We start from the raw sequence: 18,830 nt of genomic DNA on the forward strand, positions 1-18,830 counted from the left end.
GCTGGCACCTGGCTCTTCAGAACAGCACAGCCGTTCATTTTGCCTGAGCTGAGGCCCCCGCTGGCTGTGGCATCTTCCTTTGAGACGCCTACGATCCTGTTTGCCTTCGCCTGCTCCCAGCCGCTCTGGCCACCGACTCTTCCAGACTCTTGCCACCTCCCACCTGCTCACCCAACACTTGACCTTGGCCTCTTTCCTCAGCTCCTCCTGCCACCCCCTGGCAGCTTCCCCGGCACTGACCACTGCATGGCTGACCCCGACTTAGTGAGCCAGGCTCTGGGCCTTACATATGGCTTGAAGCTCAGTCAATTCATCTCAGAGTTAGAGAGAAATCAACACTGTGATGGGTCAGTGGTGGCGGAAAGAGCAGGGGCAGACCTGGGGTCAGATCCTGGCTCAGCTACTAAATGGCTGTGTGACCATGGCCAGCTGCTGAGCTTCTTAGAATGTCAGGTTTTTGTTTTTTTTTTTAATCTGTTTTGGGGGGTAGGTAACTAGGTTTATTTATTTATTTTTAGAGGAGGTACTGGGGATTGAACCCAGGACCCTGTGCATGCTAAGCATGTGCTCCAGCACTTGCCACTGTGCATGGGGACGAAAGCACACACGCCCTAAGTTATTGGGTCACTGTGAAAAGTACACACTGTGACACATGCTAAGCCTCTGGCCTTGTGCTGACACATGGCAGATACTAAGTGTTCATTTCCTTCCTTTCCTCTTTTCAGCTGTCTCTCCCGAATCTAAAAGCTCATGAGCCTTTGAAGCACACGTCCCTGTGTTAAACTATAACTTGGGAAGGTTACCAAGCTCCTAGAAAGTTTATCTTCTCAGAGGAACAAGGACGACGAAGACAACCTCCGTGTCCCACGTTGCCCTGGAACAGATTTCTCCCTCTTGGGCCAGAGTCCCCCAGACCAGGAGAGTGCGCTGGAGGCGATCAGAGCTCGCATTTCACACTTGACCAACCATGGAGGTGCAAGCAGGATCAGTCCCCAGAGGAGCGCTGAGTGAGCGAAAGAAAGCTTGGGGGGGGGCCTGGGAATGACCGTGGGGCTCATAGAGAGAGGACGGGGACCAGGGGACCAGTCTGCGCAGAACAGGGAGCAAAGGGCTCAGCCAGGGACCTCGGCGCTTTGCAGCCTCACACAGGCTGCCATGGAAACAGAGGGGAGAAGGGAGGTGGCACTTGCCTCGGCCCTCCTCTTCAGACAGGAGAAATGGGGAGGTTTTGGAGATGTCAAACTGAACAGAAAGGCAGGGTCCAGGGGAGCCAGTAGAGTCAGCTCCCTGCTCTCACTCAGGGCAGTGGTTCTGTGAGTGGTCCCCAGACCGGGAGGCATCGGCATCACCTGGGTTTGCCAGAAGGCGCCCCCGAGACACCTCGATACAGACCCACACACCTGTATTCTAAGAAGCCCTCTGGGTGATGTCGACTCTTTCTAAAGTTTGAGAACAGTCACCTTGGGATAATGCTTTTATCCATTTACTTGAAACTTCCTTCGCATCTTGAAGTGGTGGGAGGTGGCATGACCCTGGAACGGTCATAAGCTTTAGAGACAAGAAGATCTGAGTTCAGATCCTGGCCCTGGCCCTAGTGGCCTCGTGGCCTTGGACAAATCCATCAACCTCTCCAAACCGTAATTTCCTCAAGTGTAAAATATCCACCTTGCAGGATTAAGTGGCTAGATTTGGAGATGATGTCCCGAAAGCATTTTTGCGGAGTGCTTCGCACACACTTAGTGCTCATCACCCTCGTTATCATCAGGACCACCCTGACCGTGTAGAGGACCCTGGGTGAGAAAGAACTGGAGATGAATCTGAGGACCGTCATCCGGTCACACGGGGATCACCTTGCTCCACGAGAGTTTAATACGCTGTTCAGAATGCCATTTGTCGCCTGGCTACATCCTCGTTAAGCCAGGAACGACTTAGAGATAACAACTCCTTTCAAATTTGATGAGAAACGAATCTCTGTCTAACGTGGATACACCGAGTGAAATCTCAAGGAGAAAAACCACTCTCATCACAACATAACCGAGTCATTCTCCTGCCCTACCCACTTCCCTTTCCTTAGACAAGTCCCTTAAACACACAGTAGCACCAGGCAAATATTTGCTGAGTGTTGAATGAATGGATTGGCTCAATGTGATTTGAAAAACGTCCAACTGTTGTGCAATAAAAGGAACCAAATTTGTGGCCAGGTCTTTAGCTTCCTGGGGTGGAAGCATGGCAGAACCAGCCACAGCAGCCACGTGGGGAGCGCACTAGAATCTTGGGAAATCAGGCACAGAGGGGACTGTAAGAGGCCACACTGGCTGGGACAGGGAGTGGGGGTGGTTCCCTGAATTTAGCAAAGGCCTTTTACAAGGGGCTGGCTAGTGGCCCCCCATCCCTGGCTGTACACCCTGCATCTGCTCCACCCTGGGAGCCTGCTGGGGGCTCGCCCATGCTGGTGAGTCAGCTGTCCTGTGCCCTCTGCAGTGCAGAGCAAACTGGAATCAGAGCACCAAAATGGTGCACCAGTTTGCCTCCCCAGAGTGGCGGGGGGGATGTAAATATCGCCCTTCTCCGTCTGGCCAAAAGGCTGTCATTCAGACCCTTGGCATCTTCTTTCACTCCTCAAACGCTGGGCTGGTCACATGTGGCCTGGCTCCCATCCTGCTCTGCTCCATTTACCCTCCCCACTGTCTCCAACATAGATCTTATCACCTGTTGCCCACTCCCTGCTCACAGGATAAAGTCCAGATGCCTCGGCAGGGCATTCAAGGTCCTCTGAAATTTGGCCCCAACCGGAACATCCAGCTTTACTGCCCACAGACCGTGCCTCGGCCGCACCTGACTCTGGCCCGTCAGTGCCCTGCTCTTTTGTACTTCTGGCTGCTCATGGAAAGGCCTCTCCTCCTGCTGTCTTCCTGGAGGACTCTGACACCTCTTTCCAGAACCTGCCCAAGTGCAGCTTTCTGTGAAATGGGCCCGCCAGCACCCACCCTGAGCACTTTTCTAAGTCTTTACTTCGCCTACAAGTCCCTTTTCCAATCACAAATCCCTTGTGTCCCTCAGCACATGGCTCTACTACTGCTTTCAAAGTTTTTACATGTTTTTTTTTTTTTTGACATAATCTCAAACTTAAAGAGAAGTTGCAAGCATAGTACAAAGAATTTTTATACATCTTTCGCCCAGATTCCCTAAATATTCATGGTCCCCTATTTGCCTTAATCTTCTCCCCTCCCCCGTCTCTGTCTCTGGATGTATCATTTTATTTTTTTCTGAACAGTTTATGAGTTATCTGGAGACATCCGACCCTTCTACTGCTTCAATGTGTATGATTTCTAAAACCAAGGACACTCTCTTACATAATCATAGACTAATTATCAAAACTAGGAGTTACCTTTGATACCAATTATTACCAAATAGACATCTTATTCAGATTTCACAAATTATCCCAATAAAGTCCTTTATAGCAAAGAAAATTCCCAGATCATCATTACGTTTAGTTATTATGTCTCTTTAGTGTTATTTAATTTAGAACAATTCCTTGGTCTTTTTTTTTTTTTTTTTTTTTGGTCTTTCATGGCAATTGACATTTTGAAGTGTGTAGGCCAGTTATTTTATAAAAGAAAGTACCTTATTTTAGGTGGTCTGACGTTTTCTCACGATGGGTTCATGCTGTACACACTTGGCCGGAGTATCTCAGAGGGGATGCTGGCTTCATCTCAGGGTGGCATATCAGGACGTATATGATGTCATTCTGTCCTGTTTCTGGTGGTGTTAATATTGGTCACTTGGTTGATTTGTTGATACGTCTGACTGGAGAATGAGGATTTCTCAAGGTCAAAGACTCAGCGTTCCTGGTATCTGGTACCTGAGCATATGGAGACACAGGGAAGTAAGGAACAAACACCAAGGGGCCCCTCCCATGTGCCTGGCCCTGTGGTCACTTCTCATCTAAGCCTCCCAGCAACCCTGTAATGCAGTGGTGGTGGTTCTCACTTTATAGGTGTGCTCAGTGAAGATGAATAATTTGCCCAAGGGCACTTGACTGGTGAGCAGCAGATCCAGATTCAAATCCAGACCCGCCACTTCCCATAACACTTATGCCCTGGAGACAAAAGACAGTCCACAACAGTCGTTGCTTTCAATGGATTTTTTTTTTTTAACCGAAACAGAAAAACCTAACACCAAGACCACTGAAAAAGTTAACACCCTCCTACGTCAGTGAGGATGCTTTTGATTCATTTATCCTTTCTACAAATATTTACGGTGGGCCTGCTGTGTACCAGGCAGTGTTACAGATCATAGAGATATAGTAGTGAGCAAATAGCATGCGTTCTAGTGGGACGCTGCAAAGACCAGCAAATCCAGCTAAAGTGCTTGAACATTAACAAGGCCGGTAGCAGCAGAGCAGCTCCAGGGTTAATTAATGAGGTAGTTCAAAGATGTCCTGGCTAAGATTTGGCGTTTTTCTTTTTTTTTTTTTTTTCTTTTTTAATCAGTGGGCACTAAATTTATTGGGATAATAGAATGTTCAGCCTCAAAACACCTCCCCACAAATTACAAAAAGAAAAACAGTATCTTTACAGGAGTGGTTTGGTAACGCTACTTTAACCAAGTGACCACATTTAGCATCATTAATATTGGAACAATCTGATACTATATACTTCCTATAGTCAGGCACACGTCTTTTGAGACCCATGAAGACACATTTTTTTGTTTTGCCAAAAATGTTTAACCCACATCTAAAAGTGAGGAAGCCAGCAGACAAATAAATACAGATGAAGACACATTTTATAAGAAAAATCACTTGGACTCTTCAAAAATACAAATAGCATGAAGAACAAAAAAGGGATTATGCGTTACTTTTGATTGTTACGTACCCTTAGGGTCTTTTTTTTTTATTGAGTTATAGTCAGTTTACAATGTTGTGTCAGTTTCCAATGTAGAGCACAATTTTTCAGTCATACATGAACAGACATATATTCACTGTCACGTACTTTTTCACCGTGAGCTACCACAAGATCTTGTATATATTTCCTTGTGCTATAAAGTATAATCTTGTTTATCTATTCTATATATACCTGTCAGTATCTACAAATTTCGAACTCCCAGTCTGTCCCTTCCCTCCCCTGTCCCCCCTGGCAACCACAAGTTTTTATTCTATGTCCATTTAGTCTGTTTCTGTTTTGTATTTATGTTGGTTTTTTTTTTTTTTTTTTTTTTTTTTTTTTTAGATTCCGCATATGAGCGATCTCATATGGTATTTTTCTTTCTCTTTCTGGCTTACTTCATAACGCCATTTGCAGCAACATGATATGTCCCTGGAGAATGTCATTCTAAGTGAAGTAACCCTTAGTCTCTTTTAATCCAGAAGTGACCCCTCTCAGGCTGAGATTTGTGTTCTCTGAAATTCTCTTAGCGTTCCCTTTGGGCATGCAAGATTTTGCCTTAGTTCTAAGCAAGACACCCTCAAAGGAAACAAAGGGGACATTCGTGTCACGGTCCCTTTAGATGGGAAAAGAAAGTCTGGCTAGATCTTCCCAGCCTCACTAGCCAGAACTACGCGGCCAGCTGATGCCAAATCCACCGCTTGGCGAGAGGAATGAGCTGCTATGCCCGACTCAAGGAACCTAGATTCGCGCCTCCACCACCCAGTCTGTTGTCAGAAGAGTAGGGAACAAAACTGCAATTTTCTTTAACGAAGGAATGAGGGAGAAAGGCTGTTGAGTGCACAACTGACAATATTTTCAAATCTCTCATTCACTAGTTTACCATATACAGACTCTGTGGTTTCTTAGCAGCTCTAAGGATGAAATCTTGCCATTTAGGACAACATGGATGGACCTCAAGGGCGTTGTGCTAAGTGAAATATATCAGACAGAGAAAGACAAATATGATTTTACTTATATGTGGAGTCTAAAAAACATCGCCATGACTTGTTTTATATTTTCATTCTTTTTTATGACTGAGTAACACTCCATTATATATGTGTATATGTACATATACACATATATCCCACACCTTCTTTATTCATTCATCCATCGATGGACATTTGGGTTGTTTCTATGTCTTGGCTATTGTAATGCTGCAATAAACATGACAATGCAGCTACCTTTTCAAGTTGGTGTTTTCATTTTCTTCAGACACATACCCAGAAGTGAAATTGTTGGATCACACAGTAGTTCTGCCTTTAATTTTCTGAGGAACTTCCATACTGTTTTCCACAGTGGCTGCACCAATTTACATTCCTACTAACAGTGTACTAGGGCTCCCTTTCCTCCACATCCTTGACAAGACTTATTTTTTGTCTTTTCAAGAATAGCATTCTAATCTAAGGTGATAGCTCACTGCGATTTTGACTCACATTTCCCTAGTGATTAGTGATGTGGAGCCATCTGTATGTCTTCTTTGGAAAAATGTCTATTCAGATCTTTTGTCCATTTTTTTGTGGGGGGGTGGAGGTAATTAGGTTTATTTATTTATTTAAAAATTTATTTGCATTCTTCTTTATTGAAGTATAGTCAGTTTACAATGTTGTATCAATTTCTGGTGCACAGCATATTTTTTTAAAATTATTTTTTAATGGAGGCACTGGGGATTGAGCCCAGGACCTTGTGCATACTAAGCATGCTCTCTACCACTGAGCTATACCCTCCCACATCTGCCCATTTTAAAATCAGATTGCTCACATTTTTGCTGTTAAGTTGTATGAGTTGTTTATTTTGGATACTAACCCCTTATCAGATATATGATTTGTAAATATCTTCTGCCATTCAGAAGGTTGCTTTTTCAGTTTGTTGATGGTTTCCTTTGCTGTGCAGAAGCATTTTAGTTAGATATCGCCCCACCTGTTTATTTTTGCTTTCATTGCTTTAGCTGTTTCAATATTTTAACAACCATATGACAGTGCCCATGTGACAAGCTGGACATCGGCTCCAATCTTCACAATGACCATTCCCAGTGTCAGTAAAATGACTACACACAGTCCTCCCAGCTTCTGCCCATGGCCGGGCACTTACGCTTTCTCCAGTTTTAACTGAAGAAATGAAGCTCAGTTCTAAACATCTAGGTATGCACCTCTTAAAAATATTTCATTATACATAAAAATATATTTACATTATATACGTATGTGTGTGTGTGTGTGTGTGTGTGTGTGTATACACACTTCATATTTTTGTTTCCTTGTAATGCATTACCCAAAGTGATGTTTCAAGGTCAAGGATGTGATCAATTTTGAAATTTGACATGATGATTTAAAAAGTCTTTAACCAAAGCTTTAGAAACATCCTTGCCCACTTTTTCACAGACTACTGTTGCTGGGGAGCTGGGAGGCACATAGTGTACTGGAAAGAGGGTGGGCATTGGAGTAAGGAGAGCTGGGCTCACATCTGGGCAATGTTACTCTATCAGGGGTTGAGGATTTGGCAGTCTCTGAGCCTCTCTGGACATCGAGTTTCCAAAACAGTATGGAGATTCCTTAAAAAACTAAATATAGACTTACCATTGGGGAGGTGCCATCTCTCACAGCCCTGGGCATAGCAGGCACTGATTGCCTCCATCTGTTCCTGACCTTGGCCTGAGGCCTGGCCACCCTTGTAACACCCTCACCACGGCCCCCCTTTGAATAACGAACTATCAAAGTGCCGTGGGAGGGGCTGGTTCTACACATAAGGGAGTGTGAAGACTGCCACCTTCTGGTATAGAGTTAGTGTCCAGATGACTTTGGGGATCAAGCTGATCCCTGCTGTGTCCCTGTGAGGATCTGCCCCCAGGGTGAAGCTGCAGGAGGAGGGGGAGGTTCTCCCCACCTAGACTGGCCCTGGCATTGCTGGTGGCATTAAGGTGACGTCCTCCTTCTGCCAGTGAAATTCTGGTGGAGAGAAGGTGCCGGGGTTTGAAAAGCTGCTTCTAAAGGAAGTTGGTTTTGCTTTTGGAGACTGTGAAGGTGCTGGCAAAGGCATCTTTGCAAAAGCAGGTTGTCTTTACCAGTGATTTATTAAACCCTGTTTAGAGAGGCTGACAGCAGTGGTCAGTCAGTCCACAAATATTTACAGAGCACCTACCATGGGCCAGACATGTGCTTTGATAAATAACCTTGAACAGGACAGGCAGGGTTCCTGCTCTCCTTGTCTAGTGAGGAAATTTGGGGATAAGATTCTTTTTTTAAACTGATATATTTTATTTATTGAATTGAAGACAAAATGATATCTAAACAGAAAAATTTTAAAATACTAATTCATCTCCCAAACACTGTAGCTATTTTTATTTCAATACCTTCCAGACCTTGTATATTTGTGCACATTTTTACGGAGCTAGAATCATAAAGCATGTTATTCTGAAGTTAGTTACATTTCATTCACAATAAACGTTTCTCTGTGTTGCTACTTAAGCTTCATAACTATCCTTATAGCTATATAAGAGGCAAATGTGTGGCTGTATCAAAAGCTATGCATTTGGGAACCCTCCTACACTGTTGGTGGGAATGTAGTTTGGTGCAGCCATTATGGAAAACAGCATGGAGATTCCTCAAAAAACTAAAAGTATACTTACCATATGATCCAGCAATCCTACTCTTGGGCATATATCTGGAGGGAACTCTAATTCAAAAAGACAAATGCACCCCAAAGTTCATAGCAGCACTATATATACAATAGCCAAGATATTGAAGCAACCTAAATGTCCATTGACAGATGACTGGATAAAGAAATTGTGGTATATTTATACAATGGAATACTACTCAGCCATAAAAAGGATAAAACAATACCATTTGCAGCAACTTGGATGGACCTGGAGATTGTCATTTTAAGTGAAGTTAGCCAGAAAGAGAGAGAAAAATACCATATGATATCATATATATGTGGAATCTAAAAAAAAAAAAAAAAAGACAACTGAACTTATTTATAAAACAGAAACAGACTCGGACAGAAAACAAACTTGAGGTTACCAGGGGGTAAAAGGGGGAGGGAGGGATAAATTGGGAGTTCAAGATTTGCAGATACTAACTACTGTATATAAAAAGATAAACAAGTTTCTACTGTATATCACAGGGAACTATATTCAATATCTTATAGTAACCTATAATGAAAAAGAATGTGAAAACAAATATATGTACGTACATATATGACTGAAACATGATGCTGTACACCAGAAACTGACACATTGTAAACTGATTATACTTCAATAAAAAAAAATCTATGCAGTAAGTCCCTTAAGCTTAGACACATAACTGTTTTCTCTTTCTTTTTCTGCCATGATAGATATTATGTTAACTTCCTCATGCAGATTTTTATTGCATTATTTTTCAATAATCATGAATATAGTTCATCCTATGTGTTCCCATATTGCTTCCCAAAAGAGCTTTTACTGACAATGCCTGCAACATTGTATCAGTGAGTCAATTTTGTTGCACTATCAGGTGCAATATTGCTGCTTTTACACCTTTTTTTTTGAGAATAATTTAAAATGGGGTCCCAAATTTGCTTTCATCGGCATTTCTCTGTATTCCAGTAGGTAAGTTCTTTTTTTGCACATGACTGTTCATAATTACTCATGTGAAATGTCTGTTCATATTGTGGTTAAAATTTTGAACGCATCTCTGTTTGATTTCTTTCCCTAGAAGAGAGAAAAGCAATAGAAGATTGCAATATTGCAGCCCAGCATGGCAGGATGGTACTTACTGCACTGCTCATTGGGTTAATAACTCCTTCTGGAATCTTCCTAAGATTCTGTTCCAGAATCTAAAGTGCAAGTCTATTCTGCTGCCCGGAGCTACTTAAGTGAGAAAAGTGATGCTGTAACACCCTTGGCTGTGCTTGACTGAAGAGTGGAAATGACATAATTTCCCACTGCTTATGAAAGAGAATTGGACATCAGCCTAGGTTATGATAATGCAAATGAAAATTATGTGACTGGAGAGTTAATTGGTTTCCTAGTGACTCTGAAGAATACAGTGTCCTTGAGGTTGGAAGGGTCCATGGTCCAAACCCTTGGCCCAGAGAAGTGAAGTGACTTGCCTAAACTCACACAGCAAACTAGACCCCCTAGCTCCTGATTCCCCTTGCATCCTTCCTGTGTCCTGAATGTGAATGGAAATGAATCTGTAATTCTCTCCTTCCCCTTGCCCGGGGACTGGACACCTCCCAGCCTGGACGACCTCTGGAACACAGTTCTGGGAATGATTTCTGTGCTGGGAGTTGGTTTCCTTTTCCGACATAGCTTCCAACAAGAACTCTGGGCCTTTCCTCACTGAGAAGTCAAAGGACTGCACCATGTAGGGTTCTGAGCAGTAGCTTAAAATATTTTTCCAGAGCACAAGGCCTTCTGAAAGAAGACTACAAATGTGAGAAACGGGGCCTGTGTGAGGGTGAGAGATTTTGACTCTGTCAGTTAAGGCTTTCTGCTTTAATACTTCTATTTCTCTGAGATAATTCAATGAAGGCAAGTAACATTTGATTTACATACGCCATGTAGTAGGCACTACCTCATTTGATTTCTTAAAAACACCTATGGAGTAACAGATTTGGAAATGGAGGCTCAGCGAGGTTAAGTAACTACCCCAATCAGCTCCCACAGCTAAGAGATCACTGTTTTATTGGTCCTCAAATGGGGGTTTGGGGGTGTGTGTGTGGGCACCTGGAATGGCCAATCGGAACCACATGGGAGCTTTTTCAAACTACTCATGTATGTTTCCATTCAGAACAACTGCAAGCTACAGGGCCATCTGCTGGATCTGTGTGCCCAGGGTGTTTCCACGGATGCTCTAGTCTGGACGGGTGTCAACAGACTGATGATGTATGCAGCCAGCCCTCCACACCTGCTGCTGCTAAACAGGGCAGACAGTATTATGCAATTTTATATGAGGAACTTGAGTATGTAGATTTTAGTATCCGTGGGGGGGTTCTAGAACCAACCCCTGCAGATACCATGGGACAAATGTAGTAGACGGGAGGAAGAAATTCACTTAGAGGGGCTGTGACAAAGACAAGAAAAATAAGCATTAGGAAAGATTCCTTAGAGAAGAAGAAATAGAGGAAGCCTACAGAATGGGACCCAGGGGAGTATAACTCAAGACCAGAGAAGACAGTCTTGGTGGGCTGTCATTCCCAGGAAAGGTGTGGAGGGACAGGGGGACATGGTCAGGACTTGGGGGCTCTTGTGGCAGAATCTGTCTACTGCACTCAGAGAGGCAGCAGCTGTGGTAAGAGGAGCACTTGACCAGGAGTTCTAAGACCTAGTCGTGGCTGTGTGACCTTGGGCAAGTCACATCACCTCTCTGTGACATGATTTCTTGCTCCCTACAATAGTCATAAAAATAACCTTCTCTGCCTACCTTTTGGGGGATTATGGAAACTGATTGAGTTAACTCATATCAAAGGGTTTTATAAACTGTGAAACATTACACAGATGTCACAGAGGGACTATCAGGGAGAGCAGTAAGTTCTAACTCATTGTCATTAAATTCAGCCCCTTGGTTCATTCTTGGCTGTGTTTTTGATGCCTGTTGAGATTCTGGGCATTAAAGCCTGGCATGGGGAAAGCCCCCTGTGTTAGCGTCCCCTTCCTGTGCCTTCAGCCCACTTCGTATGCACATCAGCTACACAGAAAATACCCTTTGGCGACACCCTCCAGCCAGCCTTGATTGCTAGTTACCCGATTCTGGAACAATCCTTGTTCAGCTGAAAATGCCCCAGTTGACAAATTAGCATGATAATGAGAAAACAATTATCAACACCATCAGATGAAGCTAAATAAAGCAAGGAAATAGCCAAAAAAAAAAAAAAAAAAAAAAAAAAGAAAGAAAGAAAAAAGAAGGAAAGAAAGAAAGAAAGAAAGAAAAAAGAAAAAGAAAGCACCCTCTGATAGTGGCCGGACTGCCCTTTAAAAAACCCAGATCTCGTTCTTAAAAAAGAGTTCCTGATGAAAAGTTCATTCATACAAGAATACATGCAACATGTAAAGACAATTTAAAGAAGAAGAATAAAACAAACCACATACTGAGCTTAAAATGTCACCAGCGAAGCCCCTCCTTGTGCTTCTCTGATGCACTCTCTTCACCCTGCGATCCTCATTTTGTGATAATCTTTCTCTTGCTTTTAAAAAATAGCTTTACCACATATACATTATCCCTAAGCAATTTATCGTTTAGTTTTTCCCATCTCTGAACTTTTATAAAGGGGATCGTGTTATAAGCCTTCTTCTGTCACTTGCTTTTTGTGTCGGTCATCTCTGTGTGTGGACAGACGCAGCCGTGGTCCATTCATTTTCAGATCCTCTAGTGTTTCACTGTAGGGATGGACCATAATTTACGTATCCATCCTACAGCAAGTGGACAGTTGGGGATATTACAAACAACAGTGGTATGTTTCCTGTTGCATACATGTCAGAGTTTATACAGACCTAGAAGTGGAGTGCTGGGTCATATGGTATGTCTTAAAAATTTTTGTTTTTAATTGAAATAGTCGATGAACAGCATTATGTTCGTTTCAGGTGTTTTATGTAATGATTTGACGTTTGCATACATTAAGAAATGATCACCACAATGTCTAGGAACCATCTGTCCTCCTTCACAGGTATTACAATATTGTTGACCATTCCTTACGCTGTATCATTGCTGCGAGAGGGGTGTGTCTTCAGTTTTACAAGATAAGGCCAGAAGGTTCCAAGGGGCTGTACTAATGATCACGCCCACGTACAGTGAGTGAGAAGCCCCACTGTTCCACACCCCTGCCCCGGCCAGATACCGTCTGTCTTTTAAATTGCCGCCAACCTGATGGCTGTGGAATTGTTGCCTCAATTTGATTTTATCCTGCATTTCCCTTATTGCCAAGGAGGAAGAGCATCTTTTCGCATGCTTGTGGTCCTTCTGAATTTATCTCTGAAACCCTGTTCATGTCTTTTGCCCATTTAAAAAATTAAGTTGTCTGTTCTTACAGACTTACTGATTACAAACTCTATTTTGGGTTTTTTTTTCGGGGGGGGGGGGAGTGGTGGTAATTAGGTTTATTTATTTTTTTTAATGGAGGTACCGAGGATTGAACCCAGGACCTCATGCATGCTAGGCACGCACTCTACCACTGAGCTATACCTTACCCCCTCTTTATAGACTCTGGACTCAAATTCTTTGACATGTGTTTTCTCCCAGCCTTCAGCTTGTCTTATGCTCTGCGTGATTTTGTTTTTCTTTTTTTTTTTTTTTGACGAATGGACATTCTTACTTTTAGTGAAGTCAACCTCAGTCTTTCCTTTTGGGGTCTTGTTTAAGAAATTATTTTCTGCCTGAGGTCAGATAGATAATCTCCTATATTTTCTTCTCTAAGTTTAAAAATTCCCAGTGTCTTTCTTGGGACTGTTCTGTCTCGAGCTCCTGAATCTTTCCATAAAATTCTTCTGGAAGCCCGAGGTTATTTCTATTCCAGTGGGCCTCCTCTCAGCACAGAGGGCATTGAGTTCTGACAAGTGCCAAGAGAAAGACTCCATTCATGGACAGGGCGGGTGGGAGCTGCCAGGCTCAGCTCTCAAAGGCCCCCGTGTGTCTCACGCTCCAGCAGCCTTGGGCCCCTAGGGGGCGCCTTCACACCAGACACGCAGCTCCCTGCAGCCGGCCGGGGCTCAGAGGTGGGGCACCCGCCATGGCTCCTCTGTTCCTAGATCCTGCTGGGGTGGGGGTGGGGGGTTCCTACCTCCCTGTAGGTTGTAGGGGCAGCACCTCTGCTGTTACCAGGGGCCTCTCTTCTTGTTCTTGAAGGAACCACGTGGAAGCTTCCTGGCTGGTCCTGTTTCAAATCTACCCTCCTTTTTCTTGCTCTCCTTCCTTAGAATCTTCTCAACTCCATGCTGTCTTTTAGGGGCCCCTTGGCAAGAGTGTCTTACTGGGGCAGACGCTGCTATGGTTTAAGCCTACGCCACACGTCAGCAGCATGCAGCTGCCCTAACTACAGGCTCCTCAAAAGGTCAAACACATCGGGGCCACAAAAGGCATAAAGCAGAAGGGTGAGGCACGGCGCCCTTCGCCTGTCTGTATATTTGGTGTTGATTTGCCTTTCCGCCTCCGCCAGCTGACAGCTGGCCTTACGACCCCAGGAACAGCCTGAGCTACTGCCAGGGCCACTCGGGCCAAGGAGCAGGGTGAGGGGCTGAGGCCTAGGACGGGGAAGGCAGCTGGGCCAAGGGGATCTGCAGGGTATATAAACTCAAATCTGGCACACCGTTCACTTTCCTTGTATTTACACGCGCTCTGCTTCCCAGAAGAGCTAACACTTGAGCACGACAGGGTGTATGTGGGTGTATCTGTATTCATTCAATAAATCTACATGTATTGGCTGAATACCAATATGGGTGCGGTGATGAAGCAGGCACAAGTGAAGTACATGATTTCATGTACTTGGGGGGAGGGAGGTAATAGACTGATTGATTGGTTGACTGATTGATTTATAATAGAGGTATTGAAGACTGAGCCCAGGACCTTGCCCATGCTAAGCATGCGCTCTACCACTGAGCTATACACCCCTCTGTACTAAGCAGATATTGAAGGATGGGGTGCTAACGGGTCTTGTACTGTGCTGCGTGCTGTGCGGAGTTACAGGTTAGCCTAAGGGTTAGCGAAAAATTTTCGGTCAAGGGCCAGATAGCAAATATTTCAGGCTTTGTGAGCCACATACACCTCTGTTGCATGTGGTTTGTTTATACCCTTTTAAAATTTTAAAAACATTTCTTAGCTTGTAGCCCATATAAAACCAGGCTTGGGGTGGGGGGGTGCTGTGGGTTAGTCAATGCTATGCTAACAAACTCCCAGTCTAGGTGGCTTAACACATTAAAGGTTTATTCTTGCTCACGTTACCATCTAGTGCAGGTCAGTGGGTCTCCTGAGCAGCTGTCTTCCATGCGGTGACTCAGGCACCCCGGCCACCATCTATGCCACCTTGTTAACTGTGAAAGAAGGAGAGAGGGTTGAAGGCTTGCATGAAACCTTTTAAGGGCCACATCCCTTCTGTGTACATTTTCTGGGTTAGAACTCACATGGTCCCAACCCAACAGCAGGGGAGAGGAGGAAAAGTTGTTTGCCTGTGTGTTGGGGAAGAGGCAACAGCATGGTGAGACATAGCGTGGTCTCTACCACTCCTGTCTCAGAGGCCCTTAGGATGTAGCTGGGGAGAAAAAGGAGCACGTATGAAAAGCTGAGTAAGAAAGTTACACTGCAGATGGCTATGTCAACAGTATTCTGAAGACATAAATAACTAAAATACAACAAGTCAAGACTGTAAGAGTTTATAGGGCCAAGAGCCTGACTGAGCTGGAGCTGCTGGGGAAATTTTCACGGAGAAGGTGGGATGTAGGTTTTGAAGGACTGGCAAGATTTAGAGGGATGAGAACCGTTTTCCAGGTGGAGGAAGCAGCCTAAGCAAAGGGCCACCTGGACAAGGCATCAAAGTCCAGAGGTAACACTGGAAAAAGCAGGCACTAACAAGCCCTAATGACTGCCAGCCAGGTGAGCCTCAGGTTGTTGGGTTTGAGGGCAGGTTCCTATGGGGGTACTGGGGTAGCGGTAGGGTGCTCAGGAGAGCAGTCAGAGATGACTTCCTAGAAATTTAATCCCCCTGCTGAAGTTTGCTAGTATTTTAACAAACAGGACAGTTCCATCAGTGCACACAGGCCAAACATCTGTCCTGCATTGGATGGAGACTTATGGCAGCTGAGGATGGAAAGACAGGTTGGAGTCAACTTGTGAAGGGCTTTGGACGCCAGGGTGTGCGGGATTCCCAAAACAAAGATGAACATCGTGGCGGGGGACAGGGTGTAGCTCAGTGGTAGAGCACGTGCTTAGCATGCACAAGGTCCTGGGTTCAATCCCCAGTACCTCCATTAATAAACAAATAAATAAACCTAATTTCCCCTCCTCCCTCCAAAAAAAGTTAAACAAAAAAAACCAAAAAAGATGAACATCATTTATTTTCAGAGACAAACCTTAGGGAGTCCCTCCCCCTATAAATGTCTAATAAGAAATGAGTGGCTAAGTAAACAATAATGTATCTATGTAGTGGAATAGTCTGTAATCATTAAAACGAAGTTTCTGAAGACTCTAATGACATGGAATGAGCAAAAAATACAGAAAACTGTACAGAGAGTGTAATACCAATTTAGTAATGAGAAATATATGAAGACAGTAAGTACAGAAGAACCAATGTCAAACTGTAAATTGTGGGTTTTTTGATGGTTGTATTATACTTGATTTTTATATTCATCATCAAGTTTTTCTATGTTTTAACTTTTTCCGTAATGAGCATTTATTAATTTTATAATAAATAACATATGATAAATGTTATTTTTTGTATCTGTTTTTTTTTTCTTTTTTGTGGGGAGGTAATTAGGTTTATTTATTTTTTTAACAGAGGTGCTGGGGATTGAACCCAGGACCGTGTGCATGCTAAGCACGCGCTCTACCACTGAGATGCACCCTCCCCTGATGAATGTTATTTTTCAAAAGCCAAGCTTAAATATGTGCAGTTTGGTTTAGTGGTTGCTGTTGCTACTTGTTCTTTCCTTGCAGGTGAATTCCATTCTTATTTTCACGGTATCCGGGAGCAGGGTGCCCACGCGCTTCAGTTCACAGTGGCTGAGCACCCCTGTCCCTGCGGTGTCAGACGCTGCCTGCCACGGAGCACACGACTGGAAAAACCCCTCACTTGTCATCATTACATTGAAAGGCCCTTGGGTGCATCTGTAATTTCAGCAACTCCTTGAGGCTTCTCGGGCCCCAGAGTGAATATTTATGCCAGAAAAGCCCACGACCACTGCAAACAGAAGCTACAGCGTTGTGGAAATGCCAGAGACTGCCGCAAACTGTAGTCAGTGAGAGCACGGTCAGCCACAAACTCATTCCAGAGTTGAGAAAACTGAGGCCAGACAGAGCAAGGCGCTTGCCCAAGGTCACACAGTGAGTTGGTGGCAAGTAGGGACTTGGGTCCCGGGCTCTGTCATCAACAGTCACAGGCTCTTAAGACAACCAGCTTTGTTGGGTTTAGGTCAAATTTCATTTTTTGCCTGTTTTTCAATAACTACACAGTCAGATGCGGTTTGGGTTAAAGTTCATGGAATCACTTCTATTCTTGTCTTTTTAGTTTCATGGCTCCCTGGGTCTCTTTGACTAAATTCTGCTCTTGTTGAAACAAACAAACAAACAAACAAATAAATAAATTCTGGTCTTGTTTAAATCTAATACCGTATCAAAATGGTGAAAATATTCTTTGAAAACAATCTGACAGTTCCTCAAAAAGTTAAACATGGCGTTACCATATGACCCAGCAAATTCCACTCCTAGGCGTGAACCCAAGAGAACTGAAAGCCTCTGTGCACACGAACCTTGTACACCAATGTTCACAGCTGCATTATCCATAATAACCAAAAAGTGTAAACAACCTAAACGTCCACCAACTGATGAACGGATGCACAAAACGTGCTCCATCCATGCGACTGCACGCTATACGGCAATAAAAAGGAATGAGGTTCTGATCATGCCAAACACTGGGTGAAGCTTGAACACATCTGCTAAGTGAAAGAATCCAGTCACCAAAGACCGCATGTTGTGTGCTTCCATTTACATGAAATGTTCAGAGTAGGCAAATCCACTGAGACAGAAAGTGGATTAGTGGTTTCCAGAGGCTTGGGGGTGGGGAGACTGGGAAGTGACTGCTCATGGATATGGGGTTTCTTTATTGGGTGATGAAAACGTTCCGGAATTAGATACTGGCCACAATGAGAAAAGTACTGTGATATAAAGACCTGCATTTAAGCTAGATGCTTGAGCCTAAAAGAGCATTTAGAAGGTCTTCTACTGGGAAAGGGAGAGTGGAGTGGTGGACTAGGCCATGTCTTATAAAAGAGATACTCAGAGACTAATTACAATCCCAGCTCCTCCACTAACCAGATGCAAGACTTTAGTCAAGTTACTCAGCCTTAATCAACCTCAGTTTCTTCATCTGTAAAATGGGATAATTGTCTGTCTTGCAAGTAGTCGCATGCACAATGCCTCACACTCAACATCTAATTGCCCCTGGTTTCCACTTCTCATCACTTTAATCTCAGGAGTCACTCTTTCCACACTGGGGGCACTGGCACCCCCTAGCAGAATCAAAAACACCTCTTGCCACAAGAGTCTGGAAGCTTTTCTAGGTGAGAGCTTCTCAAACTGTAACAAGCACGGGAATCACTTCTTTCCCATAGCTTTTCTCAGACCCTGTAGGTTAGTGACTAGGACAAGGCTTTTCACACTAAAATGTACATCGAATCACTTGGGGATCTTGTAAAATGTAGTTTCTGAGTCTTTGAATCATAAGTCTAGGGTGAAGCCTGAGAATCTATGTTTCTAAAAATCTCCCAGGCTGTTGTTTCTGGTCCTTGAAAACAGCTGCATAGTAATGAGACCCTGGAAATGATAAGCTAGAAAAATTTACAGACTCTTCCTCAAGTAGCAAATTTTGACTCTCTATGTAAGGTAGATAGAGATAAAATAAATTAATATAGGCTTCATAATGAAATACTTACAAAGATAGAGTCTGAAATACTATCAAAGATTTTTAAAAGTCCTTTCAGGTATTTACAGAAGATTATAGCCTTCCATAAGGGTCCAGAGTTGACGTATGAAATTCTAACTTGAGCCATAAAAATTAATAGCTGCACTGAATGTCAACATTGTCCAGGCATAGCTTGCATCTAGTATCTCCTTTAACCTGCTTAGACCAAGTCTAGGTGGGAAGCAGAGCAGGAATAATGTCCCCTTTTTGTAGATTGAGATTGTAGACAAAATTGAGAGTTAGGCAGGCTAAGTGATCTGTTAAGGCCAC

General features: G+C 43.7%; 1 protein-coding gene across 1 annotated transcript in view; it reads right to left on the reverse strand.

The window, feature by feature from the left end:
• APH1B (aph-1 homolog B, gamma-secretase subunit) overlaps positions 1 to 18,830 on the reverse strand; it is a 202,761-nt gene that overhangs the window by 23,954 nt on the left and 159,977 nt on the right. The window contains exons 11-12 of the transcript XR_004320375.1: positions 14,831 to 14,919; positions 3,625 to 3,862 (exon numbers count right to left, since the gene is read on the reverse strand). The gene's annotated coding sequence lies outside the window, so the exon portion shown is untranslated. The remainder of the gene's footprint in view (positions 1 to 3,624; positions 3,863 to 14,830; positions 14,920 to 18,830) is intronic.

Source organism: Camelus ferus, chromosome 6 (genome assembly GCF_009834535.1).
Source record: "Camelus ferus isolate YT-003-E chromosome 6, BCGSAC_Cfer_1.0, whole genome shotgun sequence".
NCBI classification, from domain to species: Eukaryota; Metazoa; Chordata; class Mammalia; order Artiodactyla; family Camelidae; genus Camelus; species Camelus ferus.